This window comes from Acomys russatus, chromosome 22, assembly GCF_903995435.1.
Source record: "Acomys russatus chromosome 22, mAcoRus1.1, whole genome shotgun sequence".
In the NCBI taxonomy this organism is placed as follows: Eukaryota; Metazoa; Chordata; class Mammalia; order Rodentia; family Muridae; genus Acomys; species Acomys russatus.
The window spans coordinates 42,186,259-42,196,103 of NC_067158.1; the positions used below are offsets into that span (position 1 = coordinate 42,186,259).

The 9,845-nt window shown below is 42.4% G+C and overlaps 1 long non-coding RNA gene across 3 annotated transcripts in view; it reads right to left on the reverse strand.

Moving 5' to 3' along the window:
- LOC127205910 (uncharacterized) overlaps positions 1-677 on the reverse strand; it is a 145,897-nt gene extending 145,220 nt beyond the window's left edge. For all 3 annotated transcript variants that reach the window (XR_007832705.1, XR_007832706.1, XR_007832707.1), the window contains exon 1: positions 634-677. This is a non-coding gene — a long non-coding RNA (uncharacterized LOC127205910). The remainder of the gene's footprint in view (positions 1-633) is intronic.
- Between the last annotated feature and the right edge of the window lie 9,168 nt (positions 678-9,845).

The following is a 9,845-nucleotide window of genomic DNA, read 5'->3' on the forward strand; positions in this document are numbered from 1 at the left end:
CCTTCGGCCTCCCACTAGCACCCCATCTGGCTGACCATACACCACAGCAGAGAGGCATGAGTCTGGGCAAGTTCCTCATCTTTACCCAAGGCCACAGGACTTAAAGATCCGTGATAATTAATAGCAACATTAACACAGGAGGGGGAAAAAAGATGAAGAAAAACAGAGAGGGAACACAGATAACCGAGACTTCCTTCTCTGGGCCGTTGTCTGTTTTGCGCAGGTTTTCAATAAGCATGCATACTATTTTCATACAGTCTTGCTTAACCAGTCATTTTCAACATGGAACAATTAAATTCCAACAGAGCCTCACCTTGCATTCAAACTCTGAGCGTAGCTGTTCCATCAGGAATAGGATGTCTAACAGTTCATCTTCCCTGATCAGGGCAAGGGTTACAACAGCCCTGCTCGGTGGCATGGGAGTTACAGGTAAATTAATTTGAATAGAGTAATAGCAACACTTTACATCCTAAATGCGCTTGCCAATCACTGTCTCATCCATCATTATCATAATCCTGTAAAGCAGGTTAAGAGAGGCTGAATAGAAACTGGTTTATACGGGAGCAAACTGAAGCTCCCGGGAAAGAGGGAGAACGCCCTGGTCACATAGAGAAGGAAATATATGACACTGACCTCACTCCCTTTTGAGAAGTGTGGTAGCTTCTTTAGCACCCCCACAAAACTGTAGCTATAAATGCAGCAAGGGAAATTTGGCATATTTGCCATTGCGTAATCATTCAAGGAGGCACTACTGCGCCATCAACACATTTGACTAAGTCACAATGAAGAGAGGACGCCAAGTCTTGGGTGCCCGCCACCCTGGCAAGCTAGCAGGAGTCCGGCGAGTCACAAGCCCTGGGGCTCAGAGAGTGGATGCCTTCAGAGAACAGTGGCTACACAAGGCACTAACCCTGTGCTGTCTTCGCGTTCATTCCGCGTCTACTCTCTGAAATTCCAGAAAAGGATGCTTTGGCTCAGGGACAACAAATCTTTCCCACCTCTAGGAGCCTTCTCCTTCTTCACAAAGAACAAATTCCTTGCTCCTTCTTAACAACAAAGGACACCAAGGCTTCTGCTCCCAGCCTTCTAACAGATTTCAGCTCATAGCGCTTAGGCAGCAGGGTCTGCTTAAATGTGTTAACTTTGTGGGAAGGGGGCTCTTTCAATTGCCTTTCTCTTTTCAGCATGAGATAGTGATTTTTCCCATTTAAAATAGTAACATGAAATTTCTTCTGTGAATATATTTCTGAAGGTTAAAAAAAAAGTGAAATAAAATGTAAACATGCAAAATCCTAGAGTCTTTTATCTTTCTTTGGTTGGTTGGTTGTTTCTGGAAGTTTTTTGTTTGTTTGTTGTTTTTCTTTTGTTCTTGCTTTGTTGAAATTTTTTTTTTTTAAGTCAAAAAATTGGTGCCTGTAGGGCTGGGTCTAGGGCTCCGTGAATAAAAATCTAGGCATACAAGTATGAGGACTCAAGTTCAAATCCCCAGAACCCAAGTAAAGCCAGACACCATAAGATCCATTTGTAACCCCAGCCCTCCTACTGAAAGATAGGAGGCTAAGAGTGAGGAATCCGTGGCAGTGCATGAGCCTCCAGCAGGCGCATTCAGCAGCCAACAACAAAAGAGACCCTACCCCCAAACAAAGGGGGCTGTGAGGACCTGAGGGGGTTTTCTGATACCTTCACATATATTATAAATGAAGCCTTCGTGTGGTTTGACCTAATGGGTGATTCCCAGCCAGATTGACTATCTCCAGTTTGCATAACACCTTCAGAGGTCCTGTCTAGCTCTCACATTCTTCTCAAGCCTGTTCCTAATTTAGGGACTGTTAACTTTTCCTTGGGTCCATTTACTTGCACAGCTTCTCTTGGTAAAGTAATTACCTCCCCTGGAGAGATAGCCCTGGGCCTTATCCAGAGATTTCTTGCACGGAAGCACTAAAGATTCCTTTACTACCCGCACCCCCAAAAGGCTCTGTAGATGGTAGACACACCAGCACTGGAACTGTGCAGATCTAGTCATAAATCCTCACATACTAGCCTGATGGTGATGGTGCACACCGTTAATCCCAGCACTCGGGAGGCAGAGGCAGACGGATTTCAATGAGTTCGAGACCAGCCTAGTTGCAGACATAGTCCCAGGACAGCCAGGGCTACACAGAGAAACACTGTCTCAAAAACCAAACAAACAAACAAGGAAAATTCCTTTCACGGTGACTGTAAGCAAACCACTTCATCTCACCAAGCTTTGGTTTTCTCTCCACCAAAATGAGTTTATAATATCTATTTCCTGAGCCCTGATGGGGAGCGAACAAGCAGAGAGAACAAATGAACAATATGTCACTCACCATCCCTTCCTGGAAGTAATAGGGGGTTCGGTGGTCATGGAGGAAACAGCTGGACAAAGCCAGGCTGGATTTTTTTTTTTTTTTTTTAAGAATCCCTAAGCCTCTAGCTGAGCAGATCCAAGCAAACCAGGAAGACATTCAGGGCTTCAAGGTTCAGACATCGTCCCTGCCATCAGCTGCTCAGAAGCAGGAAGGTACAATTCAGTTCCGCACCCAGGAAGGGAGAAGCTACAGGTGTGAACTCAGAGGACTGCAGGCCGGGAGATGAGTAGGGCAGTCCTGGACTCCTGCAGCCAAGAGAGCAAGAGAAGGGAGGAATGCGGTCCGAGGGAGCTAATGAGCAAACAGTCCGTCGAGTGATACAAGGGCGAAGAGGTGTCTGCACAGACGCAAGAGGAGAGACAAGCAAACAAAAGATATTTGTTCTTTCCATCTTTCGCAAGGCCACGGGATGAATTTCCCAGACCACAGAGAACAAGCAGAAAGGAAAAGGCTGTAATATTTCTGTCACAAAATAGTTTCTCCCCATCTATGCACTTATAGGCAAAGCAATGAGGCTAAGAAGAGACACACTACACCCATGTGAATGTCATTTATCTCTAAGTATTGAATTGTGGGTGACTTTTGTTCTCTTTCAAATATACATATATAATATATTATATATATTTGAATTTTAAACATACGTAGTATATATTTTGGTTTATATGTATGTGTGTGTATATATATATATACATATATATATACAGATTGCAAATTCACAATAAATCAACTAAAATAAATCTTTTATTGGGGGGCCATCAAAAGAGGGGGGATGGGAAGGATAAGAAGGAATGGGGGCGTGCCTGGCTGGGAGTGAGGAAGAGGCATGCACCCAGAGTAAATCGTAGAGAGAGAGGTGCGTTTTTAAGAACACATCAAATGAAACTTTGATGGTTACTCACTCAAAGGGCCACTTTCTGGAGGGGACTTAGGTCAGAATTTGTGCTACAAATAGCAAACAACCCGCAGTCTATGTACTCGTCTTTTTTGCCTGTCATGTTGGCACCGGCTCCTTCTGTGTTTCGGAAGTTGCTAGGAACTGCTATGTGATTGCAGACACAAATAAGCCCCAGAGGAACACACATGCCGACGCTACAGCAAAGGAATCTCGCACCAAGCTGAGGCATACAGACCCTGAAACAAGAGCAAAGAGACAAACACCTTTATTTCCTAAAACACCGCCTGTGGGGTTTTCTTCCAGCCAGACAACCCAGGAGAGCTCCTGAGATAGTAAAGAAGCCTGCTGGCCTGACTTCATCACTGTGGGCCAAGTGGCAAAGGGAGAGAGCTGACTCCTACAGCTGTCATTTCGCTCCATGTGCACTATGGCATGTTAGACCCATACCAGTACACATACACACACACACAAACACACACACTAGTACACACACATACACACACACCAGTACACACATATACACACACCAATACACACACACATTATATACACACACACACACACACACACACACACACACACACACACACACAAAGTTTAAGCTAAAAAGACAAAAATTGAAACTTCCAATGGCATATCATGGATTTCAAACATGAAAGGCCAATTATCAGAGTAAAAAAATCCCAACTATGTTCAGAATGCTTCCTGTGCTAAATCTGAGGACCTTAATAGTCCTAATGAGGGACAGATCATGGGACAGGCTCATTTCCACTGACCCAAGGCTGGCACTCTTTTCTTCTTTCTGCTTCTACCCTTGGCACGCTGGTATGGCTGTGAATGACCCCCACACACACAGTCCCTCTCTGTCCTTCTAGGCCTTTCCACATGGTCTGGCTGACAGATGCCATGCAGAAATACTATGTCCATCATCTGCCCTGTCAGGTTGAGGGATGCAAAGACATTTTGAGAAAATAGCTCAACATCCACGATTAAAAGTCCTTGTTGATTTTCACCTCCCAGGACACTTTTAATCTAGCCCTGCTGTGTTAAGTTTTGAAGAAATCGGTGTCGTTAAAAGGGAAAATTGGGTTGGGGTGGGCTCAGGTTAGAGTTAAGATTTGTTAAATGTAAGATTCCACACATTTCAATTAAATGCTACATCGATCCGTGTACCAAACTGTACTGAAATCTGCTCAAAGTCCCATTTGTCAAGGTTTATCTGCCACCATTTGGATTCAAGATGACAGACTAAGTTATAAATCCAATTCAAGATGGGGCTTGTGCTCTGTGGTGTACCAAATTTTATCAAAATCAGTCAGCTTCTCCAACAGTTAAACAGAAGGTAGGGCTAAAAGGCAGCTCGAAAAGGAGAGTGTCATGTTGCCTCGCTGAAGGAAGAATCATGCTTATGTTGGGCATTTCTGTATCAATTAATCAATTAATTTTTTATAAATATTTATCATTCAGCACCCACACCAAGCCTGGGAGTATCATAGGAGCTTGGAATCTGACAAACAATAAGGAAAACAATAAAAGACATTGGGAAAAGAATAACCAAAGAAAATCATTATAAATGGAATCTAAAGCCAACACAGACGTCTTAAGTGTGTGGTGCTTAAGATGGAGAGAGATAGGCCACTGTGCTCATGACTTCCTTGTCACTGTGACCAAAGGACCTGAGAGGACAACTTAAGGAGAAAAGAGGCTTGTCACAGCTCATAGTCTCAAGGGTGTCAGTCAGTCATGGCAGAGGACATGGAGGAACAGAGCAGTTAACATCAGGACAGTGAGAAATCAGAAAGGGACTAGATGAAGGAAACAGGGTAGGGCATCATTCCCACAAACTCTAAAAACTGCAGATGATTTCATTGGGTCTGCACAAGAATGGGCCCATCCACAGTAGGCATGGATGGCGAGGTCCTGCCAACCCCCGCTGTACTATTTCCTACTGACAGGGAAGCAGGGCGGAAGGGGAAATGTCATTGCCTTCAGTTGTGTCCCCACTGAGGGCCTAGTGGATCACACCAACCCAATGGTCATATAGGTCACAAAACAAAACAAAAAGTCATGAATCTAGCAAAGAGACAGGTAGGGAGGAGGGGGTGTTGATAGGAATGAGAGCTAAGAAAGGAATGTGGGGGAGGGGAGAGTAGCCCAAATACATTACATACGTGTATGAAATAGTCACACAGCTTCATAATTTTAAATATGTATTTTTTCCAGGAATATGCTCCTGATGACTTACTTCCTCCAACTAGGCCCCACCTTCACCCCCTGCCTTTAGTGCTGTCACAATATGAATCCATCACGAAATTCATTTACTTATTAAGTCAGAGCCCTGATGATCTGATCGTCTCTAGAAATGCTATCACGGACATTATCGGAGTCTCACTTTCCTAATCCTCGAGGCATCTCTCAGTTCATTCAAGTTGCCAACTAAGACTGACCGGAGCGCTTACGCCTTCCTTGAAAAAAGGAATTTAGGTTGACATGGAAGGAGAGGACGGAAGCTACCATGACATTAGTGTCCAAAGCAAAAGAAATAAGAAAGCCCAAGGTCCTTTTTTTTTTCCCCCCTCATGAGAGAAGCCTGGGGATAAAGAGATGGCAAAGGCCCATGGTGGCCTGCAATGCCAAATGACATTGTAAAAATCACTGGTGTAGACTATGCCAGTGATAGTCCGTATAGCAGAAAGAATACACTGCATACTGGCTTTTGCTTTCCCTTTAAGAGCTCTCCAGTCACACGTTAAACACTAACAGCTCGTACGCTTACTTTCCTTTGGGAAATCATCACTATTAACTATTATCACCAACTCATTAAGGAGATTTTAAGTGTGATGTATATAGTCATATGTCACTCCACAACAGGATACATTCTCAGACATGCACGGCTACGAGAAACCATCAACCTTTGAACACGAACACCATGGAGTACTTACACAACCAAGAAGACTGCGGTGTCCCTGAGCAATTCACCTTCAGGTGACCACTGCTGTATGTGTGTCAGTCACTAGTTGAGACACCACTCTTTGGTACATGACTGCAGTTGGTTAGTGCATGAAGCGCACACCAGCACCTAGCTTTCCACCCTGAGCAAGGCAAGAGCCCTTCATCAATTGGGGAGGTCCAAAAGCACTTGGGTATTAGCTGCATGCCTCATGGTGCACACACACTTTAGTGCTTCAGCCCTGTAGGGGATGACAAGGACTGACTGCAAAAGTGGCTAGGTCTCTGTGAAAACTTGACACATTTTTAGGACATACTACCCAAACTCAAGACCAGATAAGGTTATCTTTATCTTTGGGTCATTTTCAAAAGATCTGCAATTATGCAAAGCATCATCTCATTTCCCAATCACCAAAAATGTTATAAAGTTTATAAAAATCCCATCTTAACATTCTCTTAATCACACTTAAGCCTTTCAGAAAATAAAACACACTGCAAAAGAGTCTTCCCTAAGCTGCTCCCTGATCTATTTCTTGTCACATCAGAATGAAAAAATTCATCATTTGACAAAAGGCCGGTGTTCTGGAAATATTTATGGATGACTAAAAGGGGAATGCAGTTAGGGAAACACCTCCTCATCAGATTGCGTGAGACATGGCTTGCTTGTAAGCAATACTAGGTCCACCTATGCTCCCATCCACATGAGCCCCTCGACCATGTGTTCCGCTGCTAGGGTTCTTCTCCTCCTGAACCTCAGGGTACGCCCTCCCAAATAAATGGCTAAATGTTGGTTATGTTGTAAATTACACAGGATTTTAATTTTCAGTGAGCAATATTTGATGGCTAAGTCTAAAGTAAAATGGCCAAATGGCCTAACCTTTTAGCAATAAAATTACATGCAATAAAAAATGCTGGAGGGCACCAAGTACCAAACTATTATAGACTGGAGAATTACTAGACCCCATAATGCTGAAAGCCAAATTTGTCGATTTCTTTTTACACTTGGGGGGGGAAAGTCGGGAAATTTAATAAAAAGACCTTTGGGGTACTGGGCTTCAGCACTCAAGAAGCCAACCGGGTTCAGCCTGGGACAGAGCCCAGGTTTCAGTTTGCAAGATGAGACAGAGGAAGGACAACTTAGGAACAAAAAATAGTAACTAAAACTAAGTGTCTCTTGCCACCAAACTTAGGTGTCTGAGCTCACACATGCATATCCATGAACCCCAAAAGAGAAGCCTAAAAAAGCCAAATCAAGGCTACTAGACTTCCACCATGATGTGACCACAAGTTTGGCCCAATTCTTGGTACCTTGAGCTGCAGTGACTCTGTCTCCTGGTTTTCTTTTATAAGATTTATTTATTTGTTATATATGCAGTGCTCTGGCTGCATGTACACCTACACACCAGAAGAAGGGCATTAGATCACATTATAGATGGTTGTAAGCCACCATATGGTTGCTGGGAATTGAACTTGGGACCTCTGGAAGAGCAGTCAGTGCTCTTAACCTCTGAGCCATCTCTCCACCCCCTGTCACCTGACCTTAACCCCACTATAATTGACTTTGAATTCTGGCCAAGGAAAGCATGTACCATAAGAAGGTCTGGAGTTGGTGAGTTGCTATGAGACATGAGGAGTGTTACATTAATGAAAGGGACTAACTCAAAATACGTAGCCTCAGTTTCGGGGGACAGCGAGCCAGAGAAAGGCCAGCATTTTATTTCATTTTTGGGTGTGTGTAAAGTGTTTCTGTATGGTATATTTACTTGTGTACTAGTGCATATACTCAGAGGCCAGAGGAAGAGGTTGGGTACTCTGGTCTATCACTCTCTGCCTTATTCTCTTGAGACAAAGTTTCTCACTGAGCCTGCTGCTGGTAGCATTGAGCAAGCTCCAATAACCTTCCTAGCTTCACCCCTTCATAGTGCTGGGTGCACACTGACACACAAGACTCTTTTACTTAGGCTCAGGGGATTTGAACTTGGATCTTTACGCTGGTGCAGTGAACATTCTTACCTGCCGATCCACCTCCCCAACACCAACTCCATGCATTAAAATTTAAGAGTATTACTCAAATGAAAGCTATCCAATGTTTACAGGGTATGCCTTGAGTTTGGGGGTGGTACCATGATCAGATGGAGTGGTGGTCAAAGATGCAGAAGAAGAAGCTCCATGTGAGATTCTAGGTTCATCAGACCCCATCCCACTCCACTCTCTTTCTTTAACATGCTATAGAAATAAAACGAGCTGCCGCAATTTACAAATGCTGCAACTTTAAGGCCTACACAGCACACGATAAAATCTTTTGCTTCCAAATACCAATCTTTGTAGCCGTAATGCTGGGTGTCAGAAAGAATAATTTATACTTATGGCCAATTTTTATTTATCCTCATGTATTTACAAATGTGCTACAACTTCAATAACCATGGTTAAAATGAATAACGTCATTCCTAACCACTGCCTTTGACTGGAAAAACAATTTCACCGCAATAGATAACACTAAAATACTCCGAGAATAATCTATAAATGAATGCTGGATTACTAGTCTAAAGACGGTGGTTATAAATGATTACATGAAAGAGTTGATGTTGCTTTGAAAATCTTAGAGCCTGTCTATGGATTTTTGTATCTTATATGTAACATTTTTATGAAGTGATTTTTGCCTTTACATAATAGCTTTCATCTTCAAAGCACTTTGCAAATATGAACTGGTTATATAAAAAGCTATATTACTGCAAAATCAGAATATGGGAAAGCCGGGGTTCCCTTAGCAACACTCTTATTTTATGTTTAATCTAGAGCAATGGTAATATATTTTAAACATGAGCAATTATCAACATTGTGAAAAACATCTAAAGGGTTAACAAAGTTTTAATACACCAAGCAGTTGTTACTTTACAGACAAATCTCTAACTGACTTGGTAAAGTTTGAAGAAATTAAACTTATGATCAATCTTCCTTATACTCTTCTATCTCATAAAATCTGTTAAATATCAATAAAAGCTATTCAATGAGGCATTAGCATATTGAAATTGGAAAAATTAAGCATGCATCAATGAGGAATGGTTAAATAAATTATGGTATATCTATATGATATAATATTGTCAAATATAATCCAGCCATTAGAAATTATGTTTTTGAAGACTAAATACACAGCAAGGCCTTTCATAAAACACTCCATTTTAAAGTTCAAAGGAGTCACTTCCGAAATAAGTATAGGGGCTGCCTCAATTGATAGCGTGTGTGGCTAGTGTGCATAAAGACCCAGATTCAGCTCTTAGCACCACAGAAAACCAGTGCCCCCCAAAAAGGGAAATAATAGGCACATTGGATGGAAGTCAATACTGGGGGTGTAGCTTTGATTACTTCCTTAGAACTTACTTATTAAAATTTTCATGATTAAAAAATAAAGCGGTTGCCGGGCGTGGTGGCACATGCCTTTAATCCCAGCACTCGGGAGGCAGAGGCAGGTGGATCTTTGTGAGTTCGAGGTCAGCCTGGTCTACAAAGTGAGTCCAGGACAGCCAAGGCTACACAGAGAGACTCTGTCTCAAAAAACAATAAATAAATAAATAAATAAATAAATAAATAAATCAGTTGTTGATTGCTTTTTG